At 38.5% G+C, this 12,906-nt stretch overlaps 1 long non-coding RNA gene across 1 annotated transcript in view; it reads right to left on the reverse strand.

Annotated features, from left to right (window-relative positions):
- LOC140710438 (uncharacterized) overlaps positions 1-11,525 on the reverse strand; it is a 60,489-nt gene extending 48,964 nt beyond the window's left edge. Inside the window, exon 1 of the long non-coding RNA XR_012091453.1 lies at positions 11,300-11,525. This is a non-coding gene — a long non-coding RNA (uncharacterized lncRNA). The remainder of the gene's footprint in view (positions 1-11,299) is intronic.
- Between the last annotated feature and the right edge of the window lie 1,381 nt (positions 11,526-12,906).

Raw genomic sequence — 12,906 nt, forward strand, 5'->3', positions numbered from 1 at the left:
GATTATTTTTGCATTTTTAAACTTCATGCTAGGTTACTTTTACATTAGGATTGAGGCGGAGTTGCTGGATCAAAAACTAGAGCCACTCTGAGGCTTTAAGGAAACATTGTTAAATTACTCCCTAATAAATTTATACCACTAAAAGACCTACCCAGTGATATTAGCAACAACCCAGGTTTCTTTCAATTCACTGTCACACAGGCTGGAGTGCAGTGGCACGATCTTGGCTCACTGCAGGCTCTGCCTCCTGGGTTCAAGCGATTCTCCTGCCTCCGCCTCCCGAGTAGCTGGGATTACAAGTGTGTGCCACCACACCCAGCTAATTTTTGCATTTTTAATAAAGATGGAGTTTCACCATGCTGGCCAGGCTGGTCTCGAACTCCTGGTCTCAAGTGATCTGCCCATCTTGGCCTCCCAAAGTGCTGGGATTACAGGCATGAGCCACTACACCCAGCCATTTTGATTATTTTTAATCTTTAGTAGTTTGATAGAAGAAAGATAGCTTTTCAAAAATGTTTTGAATTTTTTCATTTATTTGATTCTGTGTGAGAATAACATTTTTCATGTTTATTGAAAAAATTGTCTCTCTCCCTTTTAACATCCTTGTACCTCCTGTTATTTTTTTCATTTATGTTTATCATTTTCTCATTGTTAACAACAGCAATGCTAGAAAAGAGATATTAACACTTTGCTTACGTTTTTATGTTGCAAATATCTCTTCTTAATTTGTCCTTTTGTCTTTCAATTTTGTTTATGCTTTAAGTTTGTTCATGATTTTCTTTATGATTTTTCTCTTTGTTGGTATGCCTTCAAATCTTTTCCCAAACATTTTAGAAATTCTTCTTTATCCCGTTCTCTCCAGCTGCCCTGCTGAGAAGCCTGGGGCAATTGTGGGAATATTGTCTTCTTAGGTTTGAGACACTGTTCACTCCCGGCGTATTGCAGAAGAGCTTACCTGATGATGTGCTTGATTCTCCCCTTTCTTCAACTCTTCCTTCCCGCCTGCCCACAACACCCATGGAGCATTTGTGACAGAGCAACCCCATCATGCATCGCTTGAGGATTTAGCTTCCCTCACCTTCCAGCAGAGCATTAGTCTCACGCACTCACCTTAGGTCATTGAACATTTGCTAACTATCTGACAGATTTTGTGAGAAGTAATAGAGATGGAAACAGGCTTAGTATAGGAGAGAGAGCGTTAAATTAGAAGTCAAATCCCCACCTGCTAATTCAGCTTCTGCTGTTAACTACCTGGGTCCTGACCCTGAAGTTCTCTGGACCCATCATTTCTTATAAGATGGAAGGTTGGCACAACGACCTCAGCTGTATTCAAAGGCTAACATTTCTCACTTACTGCTATGATATGAGTCTTCTTTTTCATCTGACTTTGCAAGAAACATATTCCAAAGTACAGAAAGGACAATCTAATAAAATGACCCACATTATGGGAGTTTCTGGCATAAAAAGTCCTGAATGAGACTCAATGGTCTAACTTTCTGCTTTTTAAGGTTATTTGTTGTATGATAATTCTAGGAAAATCAACTTTCAACAGGCCAAAAAATACTTACCAGTGAGGAAAAATAATCAAGGCTTGAAATTTCTATATATGGTGATCAATTCAAACAGGAAATTACTTCTAATTCAGAAATATTACAAGTAATAGAGAGTTGACTTTTTACCTGAATTAGAAATAACAAAATTTACTGAGCTTGGAATCATCAGTAAAATATTAAGCTTCTCTTTCATATCCTACCCGATGAATAATGAACTGCTTCACTGGACTTGAACTTATTTTGGACATGAATTTATTGAACCATTTTCTGAGGGTAGAATTCCAGGGCAGAATTATATGTTAGCAGCTGAATACAAGCGTTGGCCTTCTTTGTCTAGTGTAGAAACGGTCACCTCTTCTAAAATACAGAACAGATTTTCCAGTTCGTTTTGCAGAAATGGCTTTCATGGGATTTGACAACACAAGAGTCATTCATTAATCTAATTGTCTTCTGCCATGAAATTATGCTTAATGTTAGTAATGTAGAGACAGTAATATTATAAAATATGAACTGCTAAAAAGTAGCCAGGCATACCCCGGCAATTTCCAACCACTTGATAGATTAATGTTCAATTTTGGTAAATTTTAGATATAGATTGATGGGACCATTTAACAGCAAATGTAATTAGTTTTAAACCTTATTTACCATTAAATTCCAGTTTATCCCCTAAATATTAATATAATAATATGTAAGAATGAGAAATTATCATCAAAAATGACCATCTTTGAAATAAAGAGTCTTTGAAAAGGATTGAGCTATTTAGATGTCATTTATGTTAGCCTATAAAAATTTAAAGTCTGTGTGTTTCAAGTATTGGACATTTCCAACAAAGGTCTCAGCCCACAAAATGCTGAGACGTCCATAACTGATACTTGTTTGTTTTCCTCTACTCTTTCACTTTTTCAGAAGTGACCCAACAGAATATCTTGACATCGGTAGTACCAAAAACTAGTCTCAAATGAAAGAAAGAGAAATTCTTGTTTCTGTGGGGAGAAGTGAACAGAATTTGTCCTGGGTTTATCGTTGCCATAGATCCTCCTAGTGGATGACAGTGCCAGACATTTTAGGATGATTCCACCAGTAGCATCTTCCCTGGCGCTTCAGCCCCTGAATATTCCCTCCGGTCAGAAACAAACCACAAAGTCAACGAGTATGAGCTGGAAAGGCTTTGCTAGGACAGAATTTTTGTTATCTTTTCTCCTTCCCTGAAAGTTATTTTACTTACAAATGGATTTTACTTACAAATGGGAAAATGACACCTAGCTGTTACATGGTGTGGGACTCAGGGCATCTGAAATCACTGTGCCTCAGTGTATCTTTCAAATCCTTCCATCACCTTGTCTTAAATGAATGCTGCACGTAATATGTCATGCAAAGATCCTTCCAATGTAACAGAGACTATAGCAAAGCCCGCCTGGTGTGGTGGAGTACTATTTTCCAAGACGGACATACACACAGAGGCGATAATGAGCGAGGTTCTAGAGTCCCCCTTGGATGCAGGGTGTTCTTAAGGAAGAAGGGGGCTCACTGCGCAGAGTCCCATAGCTTGTTATTTTGTCACTTTCACCCTATCCTTGCCACCTGAGGAGTAACTAAACATAACAATGACGGCCATAATATATCATTAGGGCTCACATTTATTTCGTGCTGAGTTAAGTGACTTACATGAGTTTTCTGATTATTCCGCACTACATCCCTACAAAGTTACAGATGAGAAAACTAGTTTTATCTAAGGTGATGCTATCAGTAAGAGATGAAACCAGAATTCAAACCAGGATTACCTGGCCCCAGGGTCCCAACTGGAAAACACAATAGGGGAAAAAAATGAATCTTTCAAAACTATTATCCCACCCACAGGTGTTTACAAGGAAGTTGGCAAAGATAATCTCTCAACTGCACCCTGGGAAAATTTTCCCAATTACTTTGAAAACTACAAGTCGCAATTTAATTTCTGAGAAGATACAGTAAATGGAAATAAAAAAACGTGAGTGGTACTAATTACTCAAATTTGTTGCACACCTATTATGTATTACGTACTATGCTACGTGCTTTCCATTTATTCACTTATTGTATCTTCTTTTTCCGCAGTCCTTCAGGTAGGTACTGTTATTAGCTCCATTTGATAGGTGAAGAAACTGGGGCTTGAATATGTTTCTGAGTAAACTCACACATATTAAAGGTATTTATAATTTGATATCTCAGAATAAAACTTTTACCTTTTATTTACCTTCATTAAAAATAAAAAAGGCTTACGCCTGTAATCCCAGCACTTTGGGAGGCCAAGGTGGGTGGAGCACCTGAGGTCAGGAGTTCAAGACCAGCCTGGCCAACATGATGAAACCCCGTTTCTACTAAAAATACAAAAAATTTAGCTGGGAGGGGTGGCAGACACCTGTAATCCCAGCTACTCGGGAGGCTGAGGCAGGAGAATCACTTGAACCCAGGAGGCAGAAGTTACAGTGAGCCCAGATCAGGCCACACCACTCCAGCCTGGACAACAAGAGTGAAACTCCATCTCAAATAATAATAATAATAATAATAATAATAGGCACAATATTTAAGATCTAACTTCTTCCAATGATCTTGTATTTTACCAATCCAGAATTCATGTACCCACCATGAATTTGGGAAGTGTTTTAAATAATTTGTTCCCTGGTGAGTGTTCTAAGGCAGCAAGCCGGGAAGGGATAAAGACCGTACTATCTATCCACCCTCCAGTCTCTTATCAGTGCTTCTTGCTCTCAAAACCCAACCAGAAGCCAGAAGACTTTGGGTGCTACATTCCAGAGCAGCAAATGTAGGCGGGGAATGAATTGAGGGAGGAGGCTTGAGCGAACTGAGAATAGTGAACACAGCCACTCTCTCCCTGAAATAGAAATAGGGTCCACTAAAACACATTTGATTTGCCGGGCGCGGTGGCTCACCCCTGTAATCCCAGCACTTTGGGAGGCCGAGTTGGGCGGATCACGAGGTCAGGAGATCGAGACCATCCTGGCTAACACAGTGAAACCCCGTCTCTACTAAAAATACAAAAAAAAAAAAAAAATTAGCCGGGCATGGTGGTGGGTGCCTGTAGTCCCAGCTACTCGGGAGGCTGAGGCAGGAGAATGACGTGAACCCGGGAGGCAGAGCTTGCAGTGAGCCGAGATCGGCCGCTACACTCTAGCCTGGGCGACAGAGGGAGACTCAGTCTCAAAAAAATAAAAAGTTTGATTTGATGCCTAACGTCCACCTAGAAATAGCAAAAGTGACATGGGAAAATTTCCAGTCCCTGATCTGCAAAAGAGTAAAGTAAAATAATCATGTAATCATGTCAATATGTAATTTTTAGACTGTTCTATGCAATACGTATACTTCTAAACTAAATATACACATATAACTAAATATACACAATGTAGAATGGATTCTGATGCCAGGCCCTATTCCCTCTTGCTTGGGGAGTGACCTTTATTCAGTCTGACTGAAGAAATAGTTCTGAATCCTCTTCTGTGTCTCTCATATGGCGTTTGTGTCACCTCGTTTGAGAAGACCACCATTTTAAAGCTGGGATTAACCACAGTTGGTGGTATCATTTCCTATGCATGTTTAGGTTTGATCCTCCTACTTTCGGTTAATATTGGTTTTACTTTTTCTATTATAAATTCTTAGATGCAGTGTCTCGTGTTAGCCTAAGTACAAGATAACAGTGGTCACCACTCTCAATATTCCCTTAAGTACCAAATAAACACTATTTAATTTTTATGACTCACGAGCCTTTAAAAAATTTTTTGCAGTAGTTTGGTCATATCTATGCAAATTGAGATTGAAGAGATTAAGATTTCAGCCCTGTGTTTGTTGTGAGCGTTTTGAGAAAGTGTTGCTTGGGGCCTGAAGCATCTGGGGAACGGTCAGATGTCCCCACCTCAGCTGACTATTAAGAACTAGCCAAATTTTTCAAACCTTAGCCTAACCTTTTCTATTATTTTGACTATACATACCTCTTAAGCCAGATCTACAAAGTCAAGGTTGACAGAGCTAACAGAGAATTATCTAGGCAGTTTCCACCTCCATTAGAATGATGATGGCTACAATTTTCCACTTTATTTTCAGTATGGAGACGGAGTACATGGAAGCCAGATAAGAGATGCTTAAGTCAGATTTTTAAAAAGAAAATTATTCTTAATCATTCTAGTACAGAAGGTTTGGAGAAATTAGGATTCACATTTACTAGTGTTGGGAATATAAACGGGCAATTTGGCAATGTCTAGTAAAGTTGAAGATGTGCATTTCTGAAGACTCAAAAATCTACTCACCCCTTTTTTGTTGTCGTTGTTGGTCTGTGCCCTAGGAGAAAAAAGCTCATATCTGTGCACAAAGACACATAACTAAGATGTACATATACTTATACAATTAAATACTGTGTTCCAGTTAAAATGATTGTGACTTAGATCTACCTGTGTTACCACTGGTAAATCCCAAACATACAATGTAGACGAAACAAACAAGATACAAAAGAATGCATAGGGTGTAATATAATTTTCAAAGGGTTAAAAAAAACCTGTAAAATAACATATATGTTGTTGATAGTCATAAATGTATGTAGCCAAAAAAAATCAGAAAACATTTATATGCATGAACTCATGATAACCATTTCCTCTGAAGAGACAGAGAATAAATAAGGATAGAAAAGGAATGCACAGTAGTCCTCAACTATATCTATGAGATTTATTTCTTTAAAGTACATTGCACACACGCACACACACACACACCCCTAAAGTGCAATGTTAAGATTTGATAAAATTGTGTTATGGGTCCATGGATTTTTATTATATTATGCTCTATACTTGTCTGCATGTTTGAAATATTTCATTATAAAATATATATTTTTAAATCATCCAAGCGCAAGAATGTTTCTCAGAGGAATCACCAAAGCAAGGAAAAATAAAACATCCCACTCAACTTCTTCTCCCCATAAGAAACCATGAATTATGGAGCAAAGAATGCCTTGTATTTATGAGAGAGATTCTTCTAAAGGATGCCTCACATTTATAAGTGAATATCCCTGTAAAGATCACTGCTTATTCATCCTAAATTCCAGACAAGAATATCCTACATTGGATTTGGTACAAGCTTATGATCCCAAAAGCATTAAGGTTAGCTCTGCTTAACATTTTATTTCTTAGCAGAACACTTTAGGAATTCCGAGAGAGGATCACCCAGCTCGATCAGGGTGTTACACTGCCCTTGGAGCACTGGGAAGATAAGATAACTGTGGAAATAAATGATAGAATGGACTGAGCCCTCAGTTTTGCTGTGTTGTTTATCATACTTGTAAGACCGCAGCAATCAGAACATATGTATGCATTTTTCCCTTGAAACATCTTTTGAGTGGTAGTTGTGTGAAACAATGATCTGTTGAATTTAATTCACAGATCAAAGAGGAAGGAAATTAACCAACACAGTAAATTGATTATTTCATGGGTGACATAACCAAGGCAATGATTTATCTTAATAAAGGGAAACTTCCCTCTAGTTCTTAACTGAATTCCAGCCAATGCAATAATACTCGGCTGTTAATGACTTTGATGTTGATGTGGAAAAGTGAATGACTGCATAATCACTGAAATGGGACCTCATCACAGTTGGAAACGTTTAAGCCAAATCATTTTGGACTGTGAAAAGAGCCCTGAGTGGTGGATATTGGCTGGGTACCAGATCTTCAGTCTTAACTAAACAGGGCCTGAAAACTTTATCATATTGCACTGCTCTGGCTGGACCATAACTCTGACAGCTCACAGAGACTGGAGTTTAATATATATGTCTGTGGCCTCACAGAGGAAAAAAAGAATTCCAGGGCTTACAGCACCGATAATAAATACATGTCTATCAGCGTTCAGCTGAAAGTGTAATTAGTTAAATCCGTCTTTGGGAGAGGGAACAGAAGAAAGGAAACAGAAGTCAACTTTAAAAAAAATTGAACCAAAAGCTTATTTTTATACTCCACGTTACTAAATATGGCTTAAGAGCTTGCGAGACAGCGTTAGTCATAGATGGCAGCCTCCACCTCCTCCCCTCCTCCACTCTCCATCTCTAAATAATAAAATGAACTAAAATTAGAGCTGCCTTCAAGTATGTTTGCTTGATTATTATTATTTGAATTTGAGCTGAGAAGTCTATGAGGAGAGGGAGCACCCTTGGGAATATCAGTGACTCCCTGGTGTCCACATTTTTGACTTCTAAATGGAGAAAAGGAAATCAGTTTTGGTCACAGCCCAATCATCATCACCCAACCCAGTAGATTTCCTCTTGGGCTAATCGGATCCTGGATAACATCAACTTCCTAGAGTTAAATTATTACATCCATGTATTATAATGCTAGTCTTCAGCAAATCTCTCTAACACACCCCCATTCTCCCCTAGTCTCCACCCTATTCACCCTCTTCGCAACCTCCCACTGTCCCCAGATGCTCCTAAACATAAGTTTCAGGGACTTGTCCACGTGAGCCTATACCAAGCTCTGCAGCCACAGCTTGATGACCAGGACTTACAAGAAACACAGCCACAGGCGCAGCTTGAGGGGCACCAGACGTTTGCCTGTTTAAATACCACAGAGCCCCCAGGCTCAAGAAACTCAGGATGCCTGATTCTGATCATTTATTTAAAAACAAATCTGTCTTCAGGGGCAAGGATTGTTAAACTGCTCATCCAGGCCTGCAGCTGAGGTTGACTCAGAGCTCAAAGCTGGAAAATGCCCATGTGGCAAGATTAGAAACTCATTTGTGTGGTTTGTGTGGCCTTGCCGGGAGCCTCCTTCTTTTCTCTCCTCTCTCTTTAAATCCAAGCCTTCATCAGTTTATTATTTTAAAGGCATCCTTTTCCTGCTGAGTAAGTGACATGGCTGCATCGGGGCAGCTTTTCCCCACTGCATTAATGACCCTCGAAGATTTTTTCCTGTTCAGCAACCTACTTAGGTGAGGTCATCTGGGAAACTTTCAAATAGTCTGTACCTTTTCTTTTCTTTTCTTTTCTTTTCTGCTCTTCTCAAACTGTTCTTCTCCATGTGCAAGGAATTCTTTTCTTTTATTCCCTCTCCTCAAATTCAATCTGAATCCAAGTGCTTTTAATTTTTAGCTGCATTTTGCAAGCCTGGACTTTCAGGAATATATGTTATGAAAGCACTGAAAGAAAAGACTTTCTTGCCATCAAAACCATAATAATTATGTGTCAAAGATAATTACTGCTTGGTGTGTAATACATCTAATACCAAGTGACAGAGAAAGTAGTCTACCGGCAGACAAGAGTAACTGCCGGCTGGCTGAAATCTGATATGAAATTAACCACCAGGCTCAAGCTCTCTGCCCACTGGAATTTCACTAGATAAAGGCCAACTCCACCCCCCCAAAATAATTCTTAGCAATGGCTAGTTTATCTGTGCTCGTTGTCGGGAAGTTTTTAAAGAAATGCTTACATTGGTATATGTGTAAAAATTAGTTGTGTCTCTCGTAAAGACGTAAGACTGTATTCCAAATGCCTATGTTGCAAATGCCATGGGGAGATTATCTGGAGGGTAGAATTGTTAACACAACAGCTAAGAATACAACAGAACTCTGGGAAGGAAGAATGAGAAGTTTTCAGAGATTGCTAATAGTTTGGCTTCACCACACCTGAATTTAGAATCTAATACTTATGTAGAAAACCAATAGCTTTAAAAGCAAAGCATTTAAAGATGTGAAGATGGACCCACAACACTGCTGGAACAAAGGGAGGTAAAGAGAATCCTGGGGATGCTACCAGAGTAAAACGTGACAGTCCTTGGGAAATTTCCCTGTGTTGGGCTGGAGAATAACTATTTAAAAAAATCAAGCATGAGCATTCTGCTCAAAGGTTCCTTTTGGGCAACTTTATAGCTGAAGATAAAGGCCAACTTCCTTTTTCGTTCAGTGATGCCCCTGCTCCAGTTCACGAGCAAAATCAGCTATGCCAAGGAAAAGCTGGCTTGAGCCCAGCAAGGGCAAATGGTGGTTACCCGCAGTCAGGGTTGCATGGTTTACGCATCACTGGGGATAGATGTAAATCTCACCTACCTCATCGCAGCAAAACTGTCTCCACAACAGCAGGAGGAGAGGCCAGAAACTTAGAAGAAGAACCGAGTTTTTGCAAACTGTTCCCTGATTAGCTGAAATAGCAAACAGGCCTGCAGACTCTCATCAGCTGACAATGAATGGACTTGGGTGCATTTGGTACACAGAGGCAGAAGTACAGACATTCATAGAGGACTTCAGTGACCCTCTGAGCTTCCTCTTTGTGAAGACTGTGACTAATCCAGCACAGTATTATCTCTAAGCCTTCAAATGAATCCTAGGAGTGCTTATCTAGCTCCAACTCATCTCCACCAAAAACCCTCCTAGTGCTTAATTGAAATGGTTCATTTTGATTTAGTGCTCAACAGCTTCTGTACCATTATAGCTGTTCTGCATCAGATAGGAATTCCTTTTTAACTTCAGGAGTTATGTTCTTTGAAAGTACTGAAACTGGAAAAACTTTGGCAAGGCTAAGAATCAGAAAATAATTAAACTGGCGTTAACTAGATATGCCTAATAATAATGAATAAAGTTTCTAGAAGGCACCTGGATGCAGGAAATTAAAATAATTAGCATCAGAAATCTCTTGTTGATAACCATTTATTTGTTTATGAAATATAGCTTCATCATCCTGCCTAGCTGAGGTAGAGTGGCAAATTTTATGCAAGACGCACAGTACCAACTCAAAAAAATTTTTAACCACTTCTCACTGGATAAAAATTCGATGTTCTTTGCACTTAGGCCCTCAGTTTCAGTTTCACTGTTTATGTGAAATTCTCGTGTAACAGTCTATCTTTTTCCTAAGTGTCAGCCTGCTTAAGGGCATATGTTACTGGTGGTCCCTCTCCTCGATTTGAGAGGCTAGAGCATAAATAATTTCCCTCTGTGCCATTCTATAGACCCTAACACACGATCTGCTGGGGGGATGGAGGGAGAGAGATGAACTGATTTGAAATGAACCTCGGGAGAAACATCGTTTTATATATATTTGGTATACAAATATAAAACTGTGCTGATCTCAAAACTAAAATTAGTAAAGGAGTACAAATTTACCTTTCCTTTTCATCTCTAAGGTTTTTGAGATAGAAACGAATGCTGTCTTCCAATTTGGCTGTTAGCAAGAGCAATTGAGGATGGTGAAAAATAAAATGATGAGACATAAAAAGAATGATATGAAGTGTTCTTGGAAAATAAGAAAAATATTCATATTATTACTTCCATGCTAATGTGTTTAGGAATTTCTTCACAAAACATAGCAAGATGTATTCTACTATATTGTCTCAATACAAACTACAGTTCTGAACTTACACTGCTTTTCTGCAGAATATTTATGAAATAGTTTAGATTGTTTTAAATATCTGACCCAAAAGCATTATTTTCGACAAAAGAAAAAATAAAATAGACTTTTGAATATATGTATTGCATATATCTGTGAAAATATTAATATTATATAGACATTTTAAAAATCACATCATCCAATAGTATTCTTAGCAAGCCATAATGTAACACAGAATTTTTGGCAGTGCTTAAAATGAAAGGTAATAGAGAAAACACACTATATAATTCAGAAACACACACACAAATAGAACAAAAATAATAAAATGACATTAACTAAAATAAATTCTTGACTTTTTATCATGTGGATTATTTAAGATCTTAGCAAATAAAGAATAACCACCAGCGTACCTTATTAATTTTGTAGGATAAGGTATCCATATAGAGTCAGCAAGGTTAAGCTTCTCTAAACTACATCACTATGAGCCACTAATGGTAGATTTCTCTCTGGCAGTTAAAATAGCATTTAAACATTTTTACCAGACATAGATTTTTATATGGTCTGGTTCTCAATATACCAAGTTATTAGATGCCAATTCTCAATTTGTCAAGCCTAAGGTATTGTCTCTGTTGGGAGGCCGTGTCATGCTTTAGTGTTCTAGCACTCTCCCACCTACCTCGAGTGTGGATCCCCCAACAGGCTTCAGTGATTCATCATTCCTGGCATCCACTTCCTTGAGACATCTGATTGGATCGAAATGATGTAAAGAGAAAGAGAAAATATACAAACTGGAGAAATTCACAAAAAATATACAACTGGGTTTCTCTTGTTCTCGATGTTGCTAAAGAAGAGTTTTCAAATGAAACATATTTACCTTCAGCCACACACAAAAATAAATAACCTTGGAAAATTGTTAGAGAAAAGAAAAGCTGGCAAACAATGCAAAAATGACAAATGGTTAAGATGCTTGTTTTTACAAATCAGTGTCACAACACAGTGCAATATCATGGCTAGCATGTTTTGTGAATCTATGCCTATCAATACATCATTCAATAAAGAGCAGCAGGGTTTTGGTTAGTGTCTTTGTTTTATTTCCAAGAAAGCAACAGCAATAGTCCTTAGAAGAAAAGTGACAAAGTGGCCAAGGCTGGTGGGCATTGATTTGGACCTGCATTGAATGTCTAGGGAATAAATCTGGGTGGTCCCGAAGCGTGACCTGGGTCACTCATTACTAAAGTGTCCTTTTAAAGCTTTTCCTCTCTGATGTGAACTTTCAACTATCTGGTTTACCTACATTTAACTATCTCATGAGTTATAAGTAACCCCAGCATCTTCCTAAATTCCTTTAATTGTTTTCTAAGGATAAGAGGACCAATGATTCCTATATAACAGTAACTGATATTAGTTCTGCTATACAGCTTGTGAAATATAAAAACTCCCTAAGGGTCAAAAAGGAGCTGTAAGTGTTAATAAAATCTTCTGGGTTTTTAGTAGGAAAGGGTAGCACAGAGTACCTACTCAAATGCGCTATTTTTACTACCAGTTTTCATCTTTACTTGGAAATGCTTTTGTTTACAGTGATGTGAAAAATCATCTAACCAGACAGTGACAGGAGCATTGATCTGCTTTTCCTTGCAGTGAAATGAACATAGTTCCTCCATTCTCACACCCAAAACCAGAGCCAAATGGGTGAATGGCTCTGACAGGGAAAAGTGGGAGCTTCCCTGATTAATAGCTAAGATGCAAAGTATTTGAAAAAGAAATTAGAAAAATGCATTATCTGGAGACATTTCCTGCCCCAAAACACTCCCTCTTAGGTCGATGACTGAGGAATCCCAGAAGGCATTCTCCTCTGGATGTGGCCTACATCAATGGCACATTTCTGAATTGTCAGGCTGAAAGCCCATCAATAGTCATAAGGAGGAGGATGTGTCCTCATTGGGGGTGTGTTGATGGATCTGATCCAGAACATGAGAGGTGATTCCTGGGTTACTTGGATGCTGGGCATATTTGGGTC

This window comes from Chlorocebus sabaeus, chromosome 26, assembly GCF_047675955.1.
Source record: "Chlorocebus sabaeus isolate Y175 chromosome 26, mChlSab1.0.hap1, whole genome shotgun sequence".
In the NCBI taxonomy this organism is placed as follows: domain Eukaryota; kingdom Metazoa; phylum Chordata; class Mammalia; order Primates; family Cercopithecidae; genus Chlorocebus; species Chlorocebus sabaeus.